The sequence below is a fragment of the Rhinoraja longicauda genome, chromosome 3 (assembly GCF_053455715.1).
Source record: "Rhinoraja longicauda isolate Sanriku21f chromosome 3, sRhiLon1.1, whole genome shotgun sequence".
Lineage (NCBI taxonomy): Eukaryota > Metazoa > Chordata > Chondrichthyes > Rajiformes > Arhynchobatidae > Rhinoraja > Rhinoraja longicauda.
Window position 1 is genome coordinate 101272368 of NC_135955.1, and position 9109 is coordinate 101281476.

At 50.6% G+C, this 9109-nt stretch overlaps 1 pseudogene; it reads right to left on the minus strand.

Moving 5' to 3' along the window:
• Window positions 1–218: 218 nt before the first annotated feature.
• LOC144592287 (proteinase-activated receptor 1 pseudogene) overlaps window positions 219–9109 on the minus strand; it is a 10410-nt pseudogene continuing 1519 nt past the window's right edge.

The window sequence follows — 9109 nt, forward strand, 5'->3', positions numbered from 1 at the left end:
TACTCAGAGGGTTGTGGCTGTATGGAATGGGCTTCCGGTGGAAATGGTGGAGGCTGGCTCGATTTTATTATTTAAGAGTAAATTGGATAGGTATATGGATAGGAGGGGATTGGAGGGTTATGGTCTGAGTGCAGGTAGATGAGACTAGGTCAGGGAGAATGGTCGGCGTGGACTGGTAGGGCCGGACAGGCCTGTTTCCATGCTGTAGTTGTTATATGTTATATGTTATATGTGATTGCCTCAACACCATTCTGCTGATTGCGCTGATGGGGGGTGGAAGTTCCCACTTTATTAATCCGTTCTTTTACCTGAATCATTTTGTTCTGCCCAGAACGCAGAAGGTGATGTAGCTGGTTTTGGAAGGAGGACGATGCGTAATAATAAATCAATGGATCAAGACAGCAGCTCACACTACCCAGGCACAGGGAGAGCTGGTAGGCAGAATAAAGTGAACTCCCTTTCCCGTGAATAAGATGCAGGATGTGTAACACCAAGATGATGTTAGTGGGTGTAAAACAGACAATGAACACACAGAGTACAATGATCGCCAGGACGATGGCATGTCTCTTCCCCTGCGGGTTGACCGCACTGGCCGAGTGCAGCGTTGAGATTATCTTCGCGTAGCAGACTGTGTTGACGACCAGGGGAACGAGAAAGCAAACGACCAAGAGGCAGGGTAGACAGTAGAAGATAAGGCCGTACGGGTCGTAGGAATACTGCGTGTCGTAGCAGATGGTGATGTCCAGGTAGGGGAAGTACACGGCCTGCTCTGTGAGTAAGAAGGGCAGAGTGCCGCAGATGGGGAGGAGCCAGGAGGCGAGGCAGAGACAGGCTGCTCGCCGGCGGCTCCGCCAGATGGTCCACCTGATAGGGTAGACCACGGCCAGGCAGCGGTCCACACTGAAGCAGGTCATCAGCAGCACCGAGCTGCACATGTAGGTGTAGAAGCTGCCCGTCACCAGGCGGCACAGGAACCAGCCGAGCCGCCAGTCGTTGCCGGAGAAGTGGTAGGAGATCTTGAGCGGCAGAAGCAGCGCGAACAGCAGGTCGGCAGCCGCCAGGTTGGTCATGTACATCACCGCCGTGTTGTTGGCTGCGCCCACCTTGAAGAGGAACACCAGGATCGCCAGCAGGTTGAGCGGCAGGCTGGCGGCAAACACCAAGGTGTAGAGGAGAGGAATGACCACCGTCGTGCCCGGGCCCGTCAGGCGTCTCCTCTCCGATCCCCACGCTGCGGGCATTTCATTTCCCCACGAGCCGAGGGAGTGACTCCCATTCAACACCCGTCTCAACGCCGGCACTGGCACCGGCACTGTTCCCCTCCTCTGGGAACCGCTGCTGTCAGAGATTTTGCGATACCGGCTCCCTCCAAAGGTTTTGGGAGAAAGGTTAATTCGGGAACTCGAGTTCCTCTCTGAAAATACAAGAACAATAAAAAAATGATAATAATTTAAACACGTTTATAGACAATATTGCCCTTCGAGCCAGCACCGCCATTCAATGTGATCATGGCTGATCATTCTCAATCACTACCCCGTTCCTGCCTTCTCCCCATACCCCCTGACTCCGCTATCCTTAAGAGCTCTATCTAGCTCCCTCTTGAATGCATTCAGAGAATTGACCTCCACTGCCTTCTGAGGCAGAGAATTCCACAGATTTACAACTCTCTGACAAAACGTTTTTCCTCATCTCCGTTCTAAATGGCTTACCCCTCATTTTTAAACTGTGGCCCCTGGCATAGCCTATTTTCTAAATGGGAAGAATATTCTGAGATCGGAGGTGCAAAGGAACTTGGGAGTGCTGGTACAGGATTCCCAAAAAGTTAGTATGCAAGTCGAATCGTTAGTAAGGAAGGCAAATCCAATGCTTGGATTTATTTCGGTAGTTGATGTGGAAAGGATATTTTCACTAGTGGGAGACTCCAGGACCAGAGGCCATAGCCTCAGAATACAAGGACGTACCTTTAGAAAGGAGATGAGGAGGAATTCTTTTAGTCAGAGGGTGGTGAATCTGTGGAATTCATTGCCACTGACGGCTGTGGAGGCCAAGTCAATTGATATTTTTAAGGTGGTGATTGACAGATTCTTGATTAGTACAGGTGTCAGTGGTTATGGGGAGAAGGCAGGAAAATGGGGTTGAGAGGGAAAGAAAGATCAGCCATGATTGAATGGCGGAGTAGACTTGATGGACTGAATGGCCTAATTCTGCTCCTATAACTTATGAAATATCTCGTTATCTCAGTCCTACTTGCTGAACCCCAGTCCTGTGACCATGAGCTAGGTTACTGCCCAATTCACTTCGGCCCCACTGCGGACATTGGACTTTGTCTCTGGAACTGTGTGCTGCAATGCTGAGAACTATATTCTGCACTCTGTATCTTTCCATTTGCATTACCTATTGTTCTAGAGTTTGGCCTGATTGTATGATTTGTACACCATTGTCAAGTTTGCAGTCGACACAATGGTGATTGGGCTGATTACCAACGGTGATGAAACAAAATACAGAGCGGAGGTGCAGAACCTGGCGGACTGGTGCTCTAATAACAACCTGTCCCTAAATATCACCAAGACCAAGGAGCTGATCATCAACTTCCGTAGGTCACATAACGGGGAATACGCCCCGATCTTTATCAACGGGGACAGTGTGGAGAGAGTGGCCAGCTTCAAGTTTCTGGGCACTCACATTTCGGAGGACCTCACATGGTTCAATAACACTGCTGCGCTGGTCAAGAAGGCACAGCAACGACTGTTCTACCTAAGAACACTGAAGAAGTCAGGTCTACCCCAACAGCTGCTGACGACCTTCTACCGCTGCACCATAGAGAGAATCCTAACACATGGCATCCCTTTGTGGTACCTCAGCTGCACGGTGACAGAGAGGAAAGCTCTTCAGCGGGTAGTCCATAGAGCTTAGAGGACCATCGGAATACAGCTACCAGCCTTGGTGGGCATCTACAACACACGATGCCTCAGAAAGGCCACCAGCATCCACAAAGACGGTAGCGCAGCGGTAGAGTTGCTGCTTTACAGCGAATGCAGCGCCGGAGACTCAGGTTCGATCCTGACTACGGGTGCTGCACTGTAAGGAGTTTGTACGTTCTCCCCGTGACCTGCGTGGGTTTTCTCCGAGATCTTCGGTTTCCTCCCACACTCCAAAGACGTACAGGTATGTAGGTTAATTGGCTGGGTAAATGTAAAAATTGTCCCTAGTGGGTGTAGGATAATGTTAATGTGCGGGGATCGCTGGGCGGCACGGACTTGGAGGGCCGAAAAGGCCTGTTTCCGGCTGTATATATATGATATGATATGATATGATATGATATGAAAGACTCTTCACACCCCTGCAACAGTCTGTTTGAACTTCTACCATCGGGCAGATGATACAAGGCCTCCCCGTGACCTCGTGGATTTTCTCGTAGATTAATTGACTTGGTGTATGTGTAGGATAGTGTTAATGTGTTAAGCGCTGGTTGGTGCGGACTCTGTGGGCTGAAGGGCTTGTTACCACGCTGTATCTCTAAACTAAACTAAATCAATCCCATCCCTGGCCTGGCCTGAAGTTGATGGAGAGTGATAGAATCACAATGCAAGTGATTCTATGAATTATTCCAGCACAACAATGAAAATATATTTTCATGGATAATTAAGGGTTGGTTGGTGAAATTAACTCACTATGTTTGTTCTTCATATGGATTTAAAATAGCCCAAAATGACAAACTTCATTAAAAGTCTCCACTAGATTTTTCTCCATATCTTTAGACTTTAGAGATACAGTGTGGAAACAGCCCCTTCGACCCACCGAGTCAGTGCCGACCAGTGATCCCCGCACACTAATACTATCCTACACGCAAGGGACAATTTACAATGTTACTGAAGCCAAATTACCTACAAACCTGTACATTTTTGGAGTGTGGGTGGAAACCAGAGCACTCACAGAGAACCCACGCGGTCATAGGGAGAACATCGAAATTCTGTACAGACAGCACCCATAATCAGGATCAAACCAGGGTCTCTGGGGCTGCAAGGCAGCAACTCTACGACTGTGCCACTGCACCACCACCAGATAGATCTGTTTCTATCTATCACCCAGGAGCCTCGGCATCAACCCCCCCCCCCCCCCACCCCCCCACCTCCTCCTCACCCACCTAGTTTAGATTTTAGATTTAGAGATACAGCGCAGAAACAGGACCTTCGGCCCATCGGAGCCGCGCCGCCCAGCGATCCCCGCACACTAACATTCTCCTACACCCACTAGGGACAATTTCTTGCTTTGCTCTCATCTTTAGTATATGTTTGAAGCGCCTCACTCCGACCTCAACTACCACCCCTCCCTACCCTCTCTCCCCAGTTCACCAAACCGTTTCAGCTTATGCCACAAAATCTCTGAACAACAGCTGTCCAAAAAGCTCTTTCCACTCTCCCCCCTCCCCCCCCCCTTCGCCTCCCCCCACTCCATGCCTTATCTTGACTTCAGCTTTCTATCCTTGTCTCAATAAATGCAGTGGTTTTTACCCCAAATACCCTTCACGTCACGTCAAAGCATTTCCTGCACTGATTATTCTTCACAGAAAACTATTTCTTCTAATCACCTTTTAAGTAATTGTGAGCAATGATAGCTCTTCATCATTGACATCCCAAGCAAATTCTTTCCCCAATTGCCTTCAAAGTTTTTCATTATCTATCTTCTGTTATTATATTACTAAAACTCTCATATATATTGCATTTAGTGCGTGCCCGAAATACAGCCAAAACGGTACACAATAGCGTGACAATTTTAGCAAGTTTCGTTACACTTTAAAAACAATTAACTTAATAAACTTTAATAAACGCTCCCCCCCCCCCCCCCCCCCCCCACCAGGAGGACCGGTGCCCGTCCCGGCATGTCCTGCACCTGACCTTCCTCCCGTGGTGCAGCGCGTTGGCAGAGGGTCAAACAAGATGGCCGTCGCTGCCGCTGCAGGAGAGGTTTCCACCCAATGGGTCCACGGCTCTCTCTGGCTGACGCGATGGCTGCCCGGGGCGAATTGAGTGGCTCCCTCTCCTGTCCTCCCTCGCCCGCCCACAACCCCAGGGGACACTCCCCGGCTGCCAACGGGTCCACGGATCATCAGTTAGGGGGGGGGGGGTAGCCAGGCCCGCGGGAGAGATTTAAAAATCACTTTTTAAACTTTAATACTTACGTAAGATGGCTGCAGCATCCGCTTGCACAGTTGGGGGAGGGTTGACGCTCGGAGGGGTGGGTGGGACAAGCTTGACACTTGTCGGTGTGGATAAGTTGGGCTGAAGGGCCTGTTTCTACGCTGTATGACTAATTTAATTAATACTAGACCAAGTGGACCCGTTGGGCCCATTCCGCATAGGGGGGGGGGGGTGGGGGGGCAGGGAAAGGGAGAGGGTATGATTGAGTGAGGCCTGGACCCAAAGCCTCTCTTGTATTGTAGCACCCTCAACCCCCCACTCATCCCCCCCCTCCTCCCCCTACTAACCCACTCCATCCCCCCTAGCCACCCCCACTTGCTCCTCCCCTGCCCCCACCCGGGAACGCGGGGGGATGGAGTGGCTGAATGTTAGACCAATGCAGTAGAGGTTTGGGGGAGTTTCAAAGGGGGTTCAGGGGGGATTAATTGGGTGAATGGAGGGTGGAAGAGAGGGGGGGATAATGGGGCTGGGGATGGAGTGGGTGAGATGAGGATAAGGGGGTGGGTTGAGGAGGGGAAGATAAGGAGTTGAGGGGGGGTGGATGTGTGGTGCTCTTAAAAAAAACAACCTGAAACCAATTTAAGTTAATGCAGCACAGGTTTGGAGGAGTTTTAAGGGGGATTAAGGGGGGAATGGAGTGCGTGAGTGGGGCTCTGAAGAAAAATGCTAAACACAATTTCAGTTAATGCAGGAAAGGTTTGGGTGAGTTTTAAGGGGGGGCGGGGTTGAGGTGGGAATGGAGTGCGTGAGTGAGGGGATGGGGTGGCTGAGTAAGGGGAGGGTGTTAGACCAATGCAGTCGAGGTTTGGGGGAGTTTTAAAGGGGGCTGAGGGGGGATGAATTGGGCGAATGGAGGGTGGGATAAGGGGGCTGAGGGGGATGGAGTGGATAAGGGGGGTTGAGGTGGGTTGTGGCGGGGGATGATAAGTGGGGTTGAGGGGGTGTGGATGGAGTGGGGCTTTTACAAAAACCTGAAACCAATTTAAGTTAATGCAGCACAGGTTCGGGGGGTTTTAAGGGGGATTGAGGGGGGAATGGAGTGCGTGAGCGGGGTTCTGAAAAAAATCCCAAACACAATTTAAGTTAATGCAGGAGAGGTTTGGGGGAGTTTTAACGGGGGGGTTGAGGTGGGAATGGAGTGCGCTCCCCCCCCCTCCTCCCTCCTCCCCCCCTCCCCCTCACCCAGTCCATCACCCTCCCCCCCTTCACCCACCATCCCCCCTAAGCACTGCAGTCAGTCGGGCGGGTGCCCCATCTCGGCGTGGGAGAGGCGACTACACCTCCCGGCGGTCAGCGCGGCCCGATCTGAGGAGTGGCAGGCGCGAGGCATGCCGGGACGGGCGGCTGTGCTCCGAGGGGGGTGGCGGGGGCGCGCATTAGTGAAAGGTCCGGGGGTGGGCGGGGGAGCGCATTGGTGAAAGGTCCAGGGCGGGTTAGCGCATTAGTGAAAGGTCGGGGGGGGGGAGCTGATCTGTGGAAGACTTGCGGCTCGCATTGCATTGTGACGTCACAGGCTGAACACCGGCGGGGGGTGGGGAGCGCGAGCTGATCTCATAGGTGCACGGGTGCCATTGTGACGTCACACGCTGAAGCCCTTCAGGAAATGGGTTAGAATTGAACATTTTAAACTTTAAAATCTCTCTAGCTTTAAAAATGTAGTTTCAATTTGAATGAAACCATCCACTGACACCATCCTTCCAGCGGCCATCTTCTTTCCCCTTCACTCTAAAATTCTTATGGGGTTGGACAGGCTAGATGCAGGAAGATTGTTCCTGATGTTGGGGAAGTCCAGAACAAAGGGTCACAGTTTAAGGATAAGGGGGAAATCTTTTAGGACCGAGATGAGAAAGTTTTTTTTCACACAGAGAGTGGTGAATCTGTGGAATTCTCTGCCACAGAGGGTAGTTGAGACCAGTTCATTGGCTATATTTAAGAGGGAGTTAGATGTGGCCCTTGTGGCTAAAGGGATCAAGGGGTATGGAGAGAAGGCAGGTACAGGATACTGAGTTGGATGATCAGCCATGATCATATTGAATGGCGGTGCTGGCTCGAAGGGCCGAATGGCCTCCTCCTGCACCTATTGTCTATTGTCTTATTGAGGCGTAAAAATATCAGGAGAGGAATACATCAGGTACATGGATAGGACAGGTTTTGGAGGGATATGGACCAAATCCTTGCAGGTGGGACTGGTGTAGCTGGAAGATGTTGGCCGGTGTGGGCAGGTTGGGCCGAAGGGCCTGTTTTCACACTGTATCACTTTATAACTCTCCATGACTATCACCCGCTGAGTTACTCCAGCGTTCTGCATCCCGAAACATCACCCACCCTTTTTCTTCAGAGATGCTGCCTGACCCGCTGAGTTATTCCATTTACTTCATGAATTTCTTGTTCAGGTGCCAGAGTGTGTGATTCAGTGTTGATCGCCTCCTCCCACTCTCCAGATCACTACTCTTTTCATGATATCGTTAACTTTCAGTGTCTTTCCACTTCCTTGAGCTCTCTGAGCCCGGCACTCCATCCACCAATGTTATGTTTCGCAGGTACTTGGCTCCTACCTCCCTCCGAGTTTTTGGCAAACCTGAAAGTCAGGATACAGCCCGGAATGTACGCAGTAATCTGGAAAGATTGGTTATTAGTAGGACGTTCCTTTAGGAAGGCGAATTTCTTTAGTCAGAGGGGTGGTGAATCTGTGGAATTCATTGCCACAGACGGCTGTGGAGGCCAAGTCAGTGGATATTTTTAAGGCAGAGATAGGTAGATTCTTGATTAGTACGGGTGTCAGGGGTTATGGGGAGAAGGCAGGAGAATGGAGGCAGCCATGATTGAATGGCGATGCAGACTCGATGGGCCGAATGGCCTAATTCTGCTTCTATCACTTATGAACTTATTAAAAGGATTTTGTTTTTGGATGACAATGAAGGCTATTCTAATCTATACAAGAGATTGCAGGTGTGTGGGGTCTTGAGGAAAGCACAAAGTGCTGGATTAACTCAGTGGCTCAGGTAGCATCAGTGGAGGGATTGAATAGGGAACATTTCGGGTCGGGACCCTTCTGAAGGGATTAGTCCAAAGAAGGGTCTCGTCCCGAAACGTTACCTGCCCATTCGCTCCCCCGCTGAGTTCCTCAGGTACTTTGTATTTTGCTTATCGTTAGAGGGCTGGCATTTAGTCTGCCCACTCTAATTACAGAGTTTTAGTCTTCGCAATCCCAACGAAACGGCCGTGCAATCTGTTTCCGATGACACGGGTAACCACGAACAAAAGAATGGCTTTGGATGTCAAGGTGCTAAACCCTCCTCTCTCACGCACGTTGGATAACGACTCATCGAGACAGACACAAGCAACTTGAAGCGTGAAGAACTGTCCCGACCCAAAACATCACATATCTGTCCCGACCCAAAACATCACATATCTGTCCCGACCCAAAACATCACACCTTCCCTCTGAAGATGCTGCCTGACCCGCCGAGTTACTCCAGCAACTTTGTGCTTGCTCAGTACCCCACCATCCACTCACTGTCTCTTGCGTCTCCACTCGGGGAGACCGTTGCTACAACGCTCCCACATGCAACAGCTAAGCCAATTCCATCCTCAATTCCTTCAAGTGTGTCGGAAGGAACTGCGGGGGTTGCTTTACACTGAAGATGGACTCAACACTGAGCGAATAGGTGACGTTTCGGGTCGAGACCCTTCTTCGGGCGTCTGAAGTTCTTCCCGAAAGAACTTAAAGTGTGAAGATCTTCAGGCAAGACACAAAATGCTGGAGTAACTCAGCTCAGCGGCGGCATCTCTGGAGAGAAGGAACGGGTGACGTTTCGGGTCGAGACCCTTCTTCAGACTGATAAATATTATAAAACCAACAGCACAATTAAACAATTGATTTGGCCGAAAGAACTCTGGAGAACTTCAGCC